The 13,501-nt window shown below is 46.7% G+C and overlaps 1 long non-coding RNA gene across 1 annotated transcript; it reads left to right on the top strand.

The window, feature by feature from the left end:
* Positions 1–6,746: 6,746 nt before the first annotated feature.
* LOC128413722 (uncharacterized) lies at positions 6,747–11,403 on the top strand. Its single transcript, XR_008330413.1, has 2 exons — positions 6,747–7,116; positions 11,098–11,403. It is a non-coding gene; the product is annotated as an uncharacterized LOC128413722 (long non-coding RNA).
* Positions 11,404–13,501: the final 2,098 nt, after the last annotated feature.

Below are 13,501 nucleotides of genomic sequence, written 5' to 3'. Positions count from 1 at the left end.
GCAACTGACATAGACAAGTTCCTTCTTTATCGCTGAAAATCACGGAGGGTGCAGGAAAACTGTATTTTGCATGTTCTCAGTGGGGGGGAAACCAAAAACTCTTATTTTCACATGCAAAATCATACAATGAAAATAAGCTTCAAAATACCCAAGGTGTTTCTAGGACACAATGGACACCAGTTGCTTAAACGAGAAATTCATGTTGGGAGGTGGATAAACTGCTTCGGTCTTCGTATGGTTGAAAGCTCCTCAGCATAGAAAATTGCATGTTGGGGAGGGGTTCTAGACTAGTCTCCCCAGTATGATCTTGTCGTTGTTGTTGTTGTTTATTTGGTTCTTCAACTTAAAATTTTACAGTGATATATCAAACATAAATCATAAAAACAAGATTCCAAGGAATCTCCTGGACTTCCATCCTATTATTATTCATTTCCTCCCACATCTTTTATGTTAATGCTTCCATTATATCCAGAATCAACCTTAAACTACAAGTTTTTAAGATAAATTATAAAATTTTCCCATTCCTTGTTCAAATTTTGGTCTTCCTGGTTTCTAACTCTTCCAGTCATTTTAGCCATTTCAGCATAGTCCATCTGCCATTCTTCTCTTTATCTTCTTTCCATTTCTGGGCCAGTAGCATCCATGCAGCTGTGGGTCGCATACGTAAATAGACTTTTCTGCTCCTTTTGGATTTCGGCACCTCACGTTTTATTTTCTTTGTGCAGTGGATTTTATATACATAAGATTGACCATGGTTTACTGCATTCACAAGCAAACCACTCCTTCACTGCCCTCCTCCTGGCTCACCGAAGAGGAAACAAACCAGGCTTTGTGCCTTAGTGGTGTGTCTGAACTAGCTTCTCTCCAACGTTGTCCATGGCTGAAGACCCACAATGATCCCCAACATGCGCTTGGCAGGCTGCCTCACGGACAGCAGACGTACCCTCACCCATGGACGGCATAGGGATAAAAGGTAAAGGACCCCTGGATGGTTAAGTCCAGTCAAATGCAACTATGGCGTTGCGGCGCTCATCTCGCTTTCAGGCCGAGGGAGCTAGCATTTGTCCACAGATAGCTTTCCGGGTCATGTGGCCAGCATGACTAAACCGCTTCTGCCGCAACAGGACACTGTGATGAGTGCCAGAGCGCATAGAAACACCGTTTACCTTCCCGCCGCAGCTGTACCTATTTATTTATTTACTTGCACTGGTGTGCTTTCGAACTGCTAGGTTGGCAGGAGCTGGGACAGAGCAATGGGAGCTCACTCCGTCGCGGGGATTCGAACTGCTGACCTTCCGATCGGCAAGCCCAAGAGGCTCAGTGGTTTAGACCACAGCACCACCAGTGTGGGGCCACTTCTCTCCTACAGTGATCCTTTCTTGTCTTCTACATTAAAGACGTAGAGAGAGCGTGTTCATGAAAGGTGCCTCTTTTCTGATCCCATAGCTGCCATTAGGAAAGACCCGCAATGCCCAGCTAGGCCACCAGTCGATGAACCATCTGTAAACTTGCTGCAAAAGTTAAGAAGGAAGCAGGGTGGAACTGAATACCGAGAATATATTACGCTGCCTCCCATTTCCTCAAAGCGTGGGTGAACCTTGAGCAACCTGCCCTGGGTTGTCTTGCATTCATGACTACTAAATATTCCTTGATGCTAACGGCATTTTAATTGCTCTCCATAGCAACCCACTCCAGATATCATGGTTGTGATTCAGCCTGAGGAGTTTCAGGAAAGCTGTGGCAGGCATGTTTGGATATGTTTTCTGCCGACTCTTCACCAGTAATATAATCACACTTCTCCATCATGAAGTATACCTACTCTAGGTATTTTTGTGTGTGTGTGTGGAATTTGATCTATGCTGCAAAACCTATTTTGTAGGTGCAAAAACATGGAACTCTCTTGTGCATTCTTCCCTGCCTCTTCACAAACAGTGGTGTGTCATCCCCGCCCGCCCCATCTGTGTTGGCAGCAGGAGAGAGAGAGAGAGAGAGATCAACCCTGGTAGATAAGTTGAATTGTTTCAGTGCCCAAGAAGAAGTCCCAACAAGAGAAGAATGGCTACAGAAATTAACGGACCATGCAGAAGTGGCAAAACATGTCAGAAGAATAAGAAATCAAGACAGCATTTTATTAAGGAATGGAAATGGTTTGTTGAATATCTACAAACTGCACACAGATTAGGACATTGGCAGGATTAGTGTAGTTTCAAAAACATCTATGAAAATATGTAGGAATAAGTAGAGATGGTTGGGATATGTGGGGAAAGATGTAAATAAATCTAAGGAGCCACAGAAAGAGAGAGAGGGAAGCCCAAGTTTGAATGTGAGAATTAGAGTTGAAATGTTTGTTATAAATGAAAATTAGTATAATAATTATTTTTTAAGAGAATTGCCTCAATGCCCTGCTCTTCATTTGGGCAGTGTCTGCCACCAGACGCAATGTGGGGCCCAGGAACTCCATCTGCACTTAAATGAATATCCCGATACAAAGGCACACCTCCTGGTTGCCTCAGCAGCAATGCCCTGTGGGCCAAATTACCGTATTTTTCGCTCCATAAGACGCACTTTTCCCCTCTTAAAATCTAAGGGGAAATGTCTGTGTGTCTTATGGAGCGAATGTGTCTCCCTGGGGCTGGGGGGGGGGACCCGGGCTTCCCCCACTGCCAGCCGCACAAGCTCTGGGAGCATCCGCTGCTCCCCGAGCTTTTGGGGGGGGCTGGGGGGGACCCAGGCTTCCCCCACCAGCCCCTACAAGCTCCTGAGCAGCTCTGGGATAGCCCGCAAAGCCTCCGCAGGGCAGCGGAGAGCCTTCATCCCGCTGCCCTGGGGAGGCTTTGCGAGGCTATCCCTGGCTTTTGCGGGAGGTGGGGGAAGGGACAGAGCTGCGCAGAGTGTGTGTGTGGCTCTTGGGGGCTTTTCCCCAAGGAGGGAGAAAGGCAGCCCATCACTGAGGGTCTGTCCCTCTCCCCCCTCGGGGAAAAGCCCCAAGCGCTGCACACACGCTCCACGTGGCTCATGAAAGGGAGCGCTGAGCAGAGCCTGGGATGTATTCAGGCTCTGCTCAGCGCTCCCTTTAAGTAATTTTTTTTCTTGAATTCCCCCCCCCCAAAAAAAAAAGTAGGTGCGCCTTACGGAGCGAAAAATACGGTAGTGTGTCCGTGGCAAGCTAACTTAGGAAACCCAGGAAATTTGGGGCAGAGAGGGTGGGAGAAGAGTTTGCAACACTCTGCAGCTGCCTCACACTGTGAGCACTGTCAGCGCTGTAGGGTAACCAGTTGAAAAGAGAGGACAGGGTTCTTGCAGCTTCAATATTTGCATAGAAGAGGGAATTGGCAAGTTTGGGCAAGAGGGGGCCATTCCAGCGCACGGTGTTGCCGCTTGTCTGCCCCGGGGCAGAGAAGCTGAGCACCAAGTCCCCCTCTCTCACCAAGTTTGACCCTGCTGACGTGAGGTGGTCCTTCTGTTCGGAAGGCGCCATCGATGCACAAGCATGGCTGTCACACAGTGACCCTTTGCAGCTTCTCACAGCCTGTCATCTACTGCATTAATATAATAATACAATAAGAGTAACTTCTATAAAGCAGGGCTTCAGAAAGAAGGGACTCAGCTAGACTGCTAAAGAAAAAGTGATTTATGTGTGTTGTATGTGCGATATAAGGGGCGCTGTGGGTTAAACCACAGAGCCTAGGACTTGCCGATCAGAAGGTCGGCAGTTCGAATCCCCGCGACGGGGTGAGCTCCCGTTGCTCGGTCCCTGCTCCTGCCAACCTAGCAGTTCGAAAGCACTTCAAAGTGCAAGTAGATAAATAGGCAGGAAGGTAAATGGTGGTTCCGTGCACTGCTCTGGTTCACCAGAAGCAGCTTAGTCATGCTGGCCACATGACCCGGAAGCTGTACGCCGGCTCCCTTGGCCAATAAAGCGAGATGAGCGCCGCAACCCTAGAGTCGGTCATGACTGGACCTAATGGTCAGGGGTCCCTTTACCTTTACCTTATGTGTGATATAACATTATGTGCCACCAGATGGCAATGTGGAGTCCCGTTTTCCCCTACTGGATTTCCCTGTTTAAATTTACAGCGCTTTAGACTGAAACACTTCTTTGATGCATCTAGATCCAGCCAAGGAATGCACAGTTGTAAAACAGTTGGAAAGAAGAAATGAACAATTGTGGTGGTGGGAAACATGCCAAAGGGAGGGATTAATGCACAGTTCCGAACAATGTATTTATTTCTCTCTCTTTTCCATAACAGCGAGTACATAAACTGGCTGCTGTAATATTTATTCCTATTATTGGGAAGTTAAATATTGCCAATAACTCACTGGTTTCGCTCTGCGTTAGGTTTCATATTATAGAGGTTGATTTAAGTTTGTGGAAACGCAAACATTTATCTCTTCCTCTCGTTCATATTACCCTCCTGAGTTCCAAGCAAATTGTGCCTACTTATATTTTATGATTTTGAGATAATTAAAATATTTTATGAAGGCAACTAAAAAATAAAATAAAAACCCTCCCCAGAGTTAGCAGCAAGACTATTGATTGACTAGCGCTTTACTGCAAAGGAGATGAGGTGGCGATGAATCATTCTTTAAAGGCTTCTAAGTTTCCTTTCATTGACACGCTAAACACAGCAACCTCCTACACTGCTAAGACTCCTGGGGGAAGCTGAATATTCACAACATTTACTGATAGCGCCACACCAGAGTTACTAAAAATAATTCATGTTCGGGCCTCACTGCCAGTTTTGGAAATAAACGCCAAACAGCTGCAAACATTTATACTGTAGTGGGGTTTTTGACCCATAAAATAATACAGCAAGGAAGAAACGAATAAAAGAAAAATTGTGAAGCTTTCTGTATTTTTGTACTTTGGTATCCCGATAAAGGTCCGTATAGTTAAAGCTATGGTTTTCCCAGTAGTGATGTATGGAAGTGAGAGCTGGACCATAAAGAAGGCTGATCGCTGAGGAATTGATGCTTTTGAATTATGGTGCTGGAGGAGACTCTTGAGAGTCCCATGGACTGCAAGAAGATCAAACCTATCCATTCTTAAGGAAATCAGCCCGGAGTGTTCACTGGAAGGGCAGATCCTGAAGCTGAGGCTCCAATACTTTGGCCACCTCATGAGAAGAGAAGACTCCCTGGAAAAGACCCTGATGTTGGGAAAGATGGAGGGCACAAGGAGAAGGGGACGCGATGGTTGGACAGTGTTGTCGAAGCTACCAGCATGAGTTTGACCAAACTGCAGGAGGCAGTGGAAGACAGAAGTGCCTGGCGTGCTCTGGTCCATGGGGTCACAAAGAGTCGGACACGACTAAACAACTAAACAACAACAAACCCGATAAAATATTTAATAAAAACAATTTTTTAAAAATGAATGAAATTACATGAGCGGGGAGCAGGGGCCAGACTGTAAAAACTTAAGAGTCAAAGAATTGGAAGGTACCCCAGGGATCTTCTAGTCCAACCCCATATTCTGCCTGGCGTGGGACTCGAACCCACAACCGTGAGATTAAAAGTCTCACAATCTAGCAACTGAGGTATATGTTCCTACTGAAATGGAATAGAGTCTCTTGCCACAAAACGGGTTCGCTTTGACTCTTTTAATACAAAAAACGTTGAATGGAACGAGGTTTGCTTCATAGGGGAGGGGTAAAATTGGCAGTGCCATTTCTCACTTCTGTATCAATTTCCACACGTTCCCGTTTTCTCACAGTATTCCCTGTTGTTCCGTTGCTTGCCATCCACACCCATAAATGTACCTTAGGTGTGGTTTGTTTTTTTAATATTCTTATGTCCCTCACCTGCCTTTCCACATTCTGAGCACGTGTGCAGGTATTTCTGCATTCAGTCATTCATGGATCTGTACATATCTTTATTCTGACACTCTAATTTTAAATCAATTTCCCTGGCAGGGGAAGGGAGGCTGTGCGGTCTGAGCCACATAAACGCCAGCGCAAGGAGAGAAGAGGCCAGGAAACTAAAGCTGGCTTTGGGTTTCAGCCCAAGTTGGCGTCCTGGCTCTCTGTGAACGCCACGTGGTGTCAGAAGTGGGAAGAGTCACGCTGCAGTGCTTGTCCTCCTTTCAAAGAAGAAAATAATTGGGGCGTGGGTGTGTGCAAGTCCCAGGAAAATGAACTGCATAAGCTGCCTATGCAGAACTTCAAGTTCACAAGTCCAGCTGTCAATTCCAAACCAAGAGAAATGCAGTTTGATAGCTACCATTGGGGTGGGGCAGGGCGGGGGGAGATAAACAACTTTTCTGGTGCAGTGCTGGGAAACAGCAGCCCATCCGAGTTCAGAGAAAACCTCGTGACAACCAGTACGTTCTGAGCACAATTCAAAATGTTGGCGCTTACCATTAAAGCCCTAAACAGCCTCGGCCCAGTATACCTGACGGAGTGTCTCCACCCCCATCGTTCTGCCTGGACGCTGAGGTCCACTGCCAAGGGCCTTCTGGCGGTTCCCTCATTGTGAGAAGCAAAGCTACAGGGAACCAGGCAGAGGGCCTTCTCAGTGGTGGCACCCACCCTGTGGAACGCCCTCCCATCAGATGTCAAGAAGATAAACAACTACCTGACTTTTAGAAGACATCTGAAGGCAGGCCTGTTTAGGGAAGTTTTTAATGACGGATGTTTTGATGTATTTTTAATCTTTTGTTGGAAGCCGCCCAGAGTGGCTGGGGAAACTCATCCAGATGGGCGGGATATATATAAATAATAAATAGATTATTATTATTACAGCAACTCAGGAGGCTAAGCCCATTTCAGCTGGCGTTTTAGCCCCATTCACGCATCGCCGCAGCAATGTTGGGGGCTAATTCGCTTCAGCTCCTCTCTTGGGTCCCATCAGCACTGTGCCCTAATAGCAGTATGGCGTCGCTTTAAATAATCACGGCTCCCCCCCCCCCAAGAATCCTGGGAAGTGTAGTTTGTTAAGGGTGCTGAAAGTTGCTAGGAGACCTTTGTTCCCCTTGCATAGCTAGAATTCCCAGAGAGGTTTAACAGTCAATCCCTCTCCCTGGGGAACTCTGAGAAATGTAGCTCTGTGAGGGGAATAGGAGCCTCCTAACCACTCTCAACAACTGTCTGCTCCATCTTCCGGGTGACAACCCTTCAGGTATTTGAAGACCCCCAACACGTCCCGTCCCACCCCATACTTTATCTCCTCTAACTTAACATACCCAACTATGTCAGCTGTTCTTGAGTCCTCATGGGGCTCAGGGCTTGTTGCATGGGCAGTAGAATTGCCCAGTAGAACTTGACCTGGACTGTCCCACATCAGGCAGATAATAGGACTTTTGTTGTGGTTGTGCTGTTTAGCTAATTTTTTATTGTTGTTTCACTTATTTTTATTATTATTAGTAGTAGTAGTAGTAGTAGTAGTAGTAGTAGTAGTAGTAGTAGTACACTGTCCATCTGGTTGGGTTGCCCTAGCCCCTTCTGGGTGGCTTCCAACATATTTAAAAATCAAAAAACCTTAAACCTTAAAACCTATACAGGGCTGCCTTCGGATGTGTTCTAAGGGTTATAGAATTACTTATCTCCTTGACACCTGATTGGAGGGCGTTCCACAGGGCGGGCGCCACTACCAAAAAGGCCCTCTGCTTGCTTCACTGTAGCTCTACTTCTCACAGGGAAGGAACCGCCAGAAGGCCCTCGGAGCTGGACTTCAGTGTCTGGGCAGAATGATGGGGGTAGAGACGCGCCTTCAGGTGTTTTACCAAAAGTGGTTGTTTTACCGATGATTTGCAATTGCTACTGATGATTTGTTAGTTTTTCTGTATGATTTAAGTTGTAACTGTGACGTGCTGTTCTGTTATTGTTATTTATTGCTTGCAAGCCGCTTTGTGATATGTGTGAGTGAAAAGAAGTATGGAAATATAATAAACGAGATGAAATGAAATGAAATGTGAGAGGGTTATGTGTTTGAATGCATCATTTAAAAAAAACAAAAAGCCCACATATTCCTTTAGTTAGAAAGCTAGCACATCATGGAGAAGGGTGAACTTTCCTTCTGACATGCTGGTTTTCTATGTGCAAGAATTGTGGGGTGAGGAAGTACTAAGCCAGGCTTCCTCAACCTTGGCCTTCCAGATGTTTTGAGACCACAATTCCCATCATCCCTGACCACTGGTCCTGCTAGCTAGGGATCATGGGAGTTGTAGGCCAAAAACATCTGGAGGGCCAAGGTTGATGAGGAAGGCTGTACTAAGCATTCACATACCCCCCCCCCCAATCTCTCTCTCCTGTGTGGTGTAGTGGTTAAGAGCGGTAGTCTTGTAATCTGGGGAACCAGGTTCGCGTCTCCGCTCCTCCACATGCAGCTGCTGGGTGACCTTGGGCTAGTCACACTTCTCTGAAGTCTCTCAGCCCCACTCACCTCACAGAGTGTTTGTTGTGGGGGAGGAAGGGAAAGGAGAATGTTAGCCGCTTTGAGACTCATTAGGGTAGTGATAAAGCGGGATATCAAATCCAAACAACAACTCCTCCTCCTCCTCCTCCTCCTCCTCTTCTTCTTCTTCTTCTTCTTCTTCTTCTTCTTCTTCTTCTTCTTCTCTCTCTCTCTCTCTCTCTCTCACACACATACACACACACACACACAAACACACAGTATTAAGTCAAAGGAAAACTTACCATGTGAAACTGCAACTCCAAACCTTCCAACATTTCTCTGATGAAAAGTGGGACATCTTACCATAACCTCCAAAACTTCTCCCATGAAAACTGGGACGTCCTAAGGAAAAGGCGTGCTCTGGTTCATGTCGGACATGACTAAACGACTAAACAACAAGAACAAGGAAAAGCAGGACATTCCTGGATCAAATCAGAAACCGGAACAGCTTCTCTAAATCAGGAACGTCCTTGGAAAATAGGGACACTTGGAGACTCTGCAACTATATATTTATATAGTTATAGATTTAGTTATAGATTTAGCCAGACCACCAGCGGTTAGGGTTTAGGCTCCAGCTATCCATTAAGTAGCATTCCATAAATCTCTCCTCCGTAGTTTGGTTTTGTTTTGTTTGCTCTGGATTGCCAGCAGATGGTGCAATTGCTCCACATCAGACTGGCCTTCTCCCGTTTCTAAACTCTACCATCTCAGCCCCGGCAAGCTACTGGTGACTCTTCTTCAGGAGGCAACGCGATAGAAAAAGCAGTGGAAACAGCTCAAAAAGCTTAAAAACACTATTTGGGGTGTGGAGGTTTCCCCAAAAATGCTCAACAGTTTGGGTTTGTTCCCCAAAAAGAAAGTTCAACAATTATGTGGGTGTCAGGAATTTTACTTTTTTGAAATATGTCAACCCTATGTGCAGGGAACTTTTTGCCTGCTGAAGAAGAGTCGCCAGTAGCTTGCGGGGCTGAGATGGTAGAGTTTAGAAACGGGAGAAGCCTCTGACTCTCTCTCACAGAGAGAGAAACATCTTGTAGGTGTCTCTTTCATCTGCTGGCTACATATCCTACTTGACAGCATGGGACGTGGGTGGCACTGTGGTCTAAACCACTGAGCCTCCTGGGCTTGCCGATTTAGGTCAGCTGTTCAAATCCCCGCAACGGGGTGAGCTCCTGTTGCTCTGTCCCAGCTCCTGCCAACCTAGCAGTTCAAAAGCATGCCAGTGCAAGTAGGTACTTTTGCGGCGGGAAGGTAAACGGCGTTTCCCTGCGCTTTGGTTTCTGTCACGGTGTTGCGTCAGAAGCAGTTTAGTCTTGCTGGCCACATGACCTGGAAAGCTGTCTGTGGACAAACTCTGGCTCCCTCGGCCCGAATGCGAGATGAGCACTGTATCCCATATTCGCCTTTGATTGGACTTTGCCTTTACCTTTTACCCTACTTGACAGAGGATAAGCCTCTCTTTTCTGGCAGGAGGGATGGAGAGCCACCCCAGGGATTCCGCCACCCGAGGCGTCCGCCTCATGGACAGGCCAGGCTAATCTGAAGGGCTGTCCTGTCCAAGTCCAATTTAAAGATTAAGAAACGCCCCCAAAAGAGTAGTGTTGCTGGTGGTTTGAAGTTGCCCATCCACAGTTTGTATCTGGGCAGCAGAACTGTGGAGGCAGACACAGATTACCAGAACAGCTTTTCCATATTGTATTTTTGTTTAAATTATAGCAATTGAGTCTATATATTTGCACACATATATGTAAAGGGATGCGGGTGGCGCTGTGGGTTAAACCACAGAGCTTAGGACTTGCCGATCAGAAGGTTGGTGGTTCGAATCCCCGCAACGGGATGAGCTCCCATTGCTCGGTCCTAGCTCCTGCCTACCTAGCAGTTTGAAAGCACGTCAAAGTGCAATAAGTACCGCTCCAGCAGGAAGGTAAACGGCATTTCCATGCGCTGCTCTGGTTCGCCAGAAGTGGTTTAGTCATGCTGGCCACATGACCCAGAAGCTGTACGCCGGCTCCCTCGGCCAGTAAAGCGAGATGAGCGCTGCAACCCCAGAGTCGGCCACGACTGGGCCTAATGGTCAGGGGTCCCTTTACCTTATGTATGGTAACATATGAAGACTATATGAATCCTCTTTTTTTGGTGGCCGTTTCCTTTTATTTTGGCAATATGCAAGTTGCATCCCACATGCACATACTTCCTCACTCCAGAGGTCAAAGTTCACATGCCCTGTCTCCCATTCAAGGCTATTTGCATGAAACTCTGGAGACGGAAAGTTGCTTAAACCTTTCTCCCAAATTACCCCAACGTATTAGCTCAACCTTATTTTGCTTGTTTTTTCAGCCACTCGGTTCTAGCTCTGATCAGTGCTTGGCATGAACTAAATCAGACAAATTAATTCACTATAAACAGATTCAAAAATCACTGAATGGCACCTGAAAGCCATTCCTTATAATTTCGGGGGGAACTGAAAAGCAAATGAAGTTCCTTTTGCAGTGGGGCTTGGGGCAATTTTAATTCAATTTAATTGCATTTCAGTCATTTGTATATGTATAGGAGTTTCGTCACACTTAATTCAGGGTTTGTGGCCACTGAAAAGTAATGCTGCTGTGTTAAGTTTGAAGATCCTAATTGTTGGGGGAAATAAATGAAACTATTGTTCACATTACACTGTGTGTTTTGATGGTTTCTTATGTCTATTTTATACTCCAGCAGAGCAGCTTGTAAAATTCTGAAGGCTGGAGGGGAGCAGAAGCCAAGGACCACGTGAATCAATTACATAATGAGCTGCAAATTGAACTGGAAACAGAGTTAGTTCTCTTCTGGAGGGGGTGAATGTGAACTGCAACTAATTCCTTTCTAAAATGAACTTTCCAAGCTCTGACTCCAGGATGTTCTGAATCAATTTCTCTGTCCATCTCTACAGACTTTAATTTACACATGAGGAGCACTTGGTAAACCTTTGTGACCCGCTTGCGAATCACTTTGCAGATAATCTCGCTCATATCTCAGCTTTAACTTGGGTGTCACATTACTTGCTGTGCTATGAATGTCCTTGCAATCTCTTCATTGCCACATTTGCTTGGGGTTATGGCAGCCCAAAGACATCGGTAAGTTACTTGGAAGACCCGAAGTCTGCATATCATTTGCACACTCGAGCTAAATAGAGCCATCAGAACAAAGGGGGGTCAACTGCTGGGTAAAGGAGACAGTAAATGCTTCCTGGATGGAAAGAACAGTCCCTGTAATCTTGAAGGCTAGGCGAGTCCAGTCCTGTAGAAAACCTTTTCTAGATCCCACATATTTCAATATTAGCAAGTCTCCAACGTCCTGTTAGGGACACGGGTGGTGCTGTGGGTTAAACCAGAGCCTAGGGCTTGCCAATCGGAAGGTAGGCGGTTCAAATCCCCGCGACAGGGTGAGTTCCCGTTGCTCGGTCCCTGCTCCTGCCAACCTAGCAGTTCAAAAGCACACCAGTGCAAGTAGATAAATAGGTACCGCTCCGGCGGGAAGGTAAACGGCGTTTCCGTGTGCTGCTCTGGTTCGCCAGAAGCGGCTTAGTCATGCTGGCCACATGACCCGGAAGCTGTACGCCGGCTCCCTCGTCCAATAAAGCGAGATGAGCGCCGCAACCCCAGAGTCGGCCACGACTGGACCTAATGGTCAGGGGTCCCTTTACCTTTAATGTCCTGTTGAGCACGATTGGGGCTTTTTTAATGATTGCTTTGCATCCGTCTCAAGAAACAATAGAGTGAACCGCTGGGGGTGAAGTCAAATCAATGAAGTGACCTCCCCGGGGCACAAGCCTGGGCAGTGTCTATGGAGGGCCTGGGCTGCCCAGCCCACAAGACCCACCCCCTCGGCCTCGCTGACATGGTCCAAAGGAAAGCAGAGCAGTAAGTTTGGCACCAGCTGGGTTGCAGGAGTTGCCGGAAGGCGGACAAGGAAGCATCCAACCACCTTACAGACTCCACTCCAGATCTGGGTAGGGCTTAATTCCTTATCCTTTTCTTCTCCCGAAGATATCCTACAAGGCAGTGGAGCTTTGGGATCAGAGTGCTCCTTCTCCCAGATGGGCTGCCTTCTCATGTTGACAAGCCCCATTTGCCCCTTTTCAATAATCCCAATGATCTAAATCAGGAAGGGGGCATCCACTGCCCTTCCAGGTCTGGAGGGTGGCAACATGAGAATGGGCCTGTTCTGCAGTGGCTCCATCTGTGGAATGCTTTCCCCAGGGAGGTTTGGCTGGTGCCTTTAGGCACCAGGCAAAAATGTTTTTCTTCAACCAGGCCTTTGCCTGGTTAACATCCAATACCCTTTTCATTGTATTTGTGGGAGAGAGGGGGGCTATTGTTTTTGTTTGTTTTTCTTCTTGTATTTTGTTTTTTTACCTCTTATTTTTATGTTGTGAACCGCCCTGAGATCTATGGATGAAGAGCAGTACACAAATTTAATAAATAACTAATTGTTTAAAAAATGCAGAGGAACAGACCTTTTACTACCTCTTGTAGGTCCACCATTTAGGGGTAACAATGTGTAGCAAGCTATTCTCAACATCTGGGAGAAAGCAATTGATGGAGGCGCTTTTAAAAAATCCAGACACTGCAACCAATAGCTCCCCAAGCCAACAGGCACCAAGAACAGTTTCACGCATGAACCAAGAATGGGCGCATTCTACAATGTGTCAAAATAAATGTATGTACCCAATGCAGCTATGAAACACTATTCAGGCATTTCCTTCCCTCGTGTAATTAGGACTGTATGAGGCAGGGTGCAGGCGAGCACGCTAGCTCTGCCACCTTCATTGTCTCGGGGTTTCTAAATTGCGTGGGGAGCCTATGCAAGTAGAGCAGACTCCCCACGGCAGACATTTTCCCTCCAACATGTAGGGCACGGACAGAGTTAATACATCTCCACTCTTCCAATCTCCATGTTGAGGGGCATAGCACCTAAGGAGGGCAAGCGAGGGGGCAATCTCTGTACCTCTTCCTCCCAAAGCCGCTTCCATTTCATATTGCTGGCATATTTTGTCAAGAGGCAAGAAGAAAAGCGGCCCTTGGGTTGGTTCAATAGGTCCGTGCATCTGGCTGCTAACCAGAAGGTTGGTGGTTTGAGC

This window comes from Podarcis raffonei, chromosome 5 (assembly GCF_027172205.1).
Source record: "Podarcis raffonei isolate rPodRaf1 chromosome 5, rPodRaf1.pri, whole genome shotgun sequence".
Taxonomy (NCBI): Eukaryota; Metazoa; Chordata; class Lepidosauria; order Squamata; family Lacertidae; genus Podarcis; species Podarcis raffonei.
The sequence above is the reverse complement of the archived record's forward strand: the minus strand, read 5'-3'. Positions and strand labels throughout refer to the sequence as shown.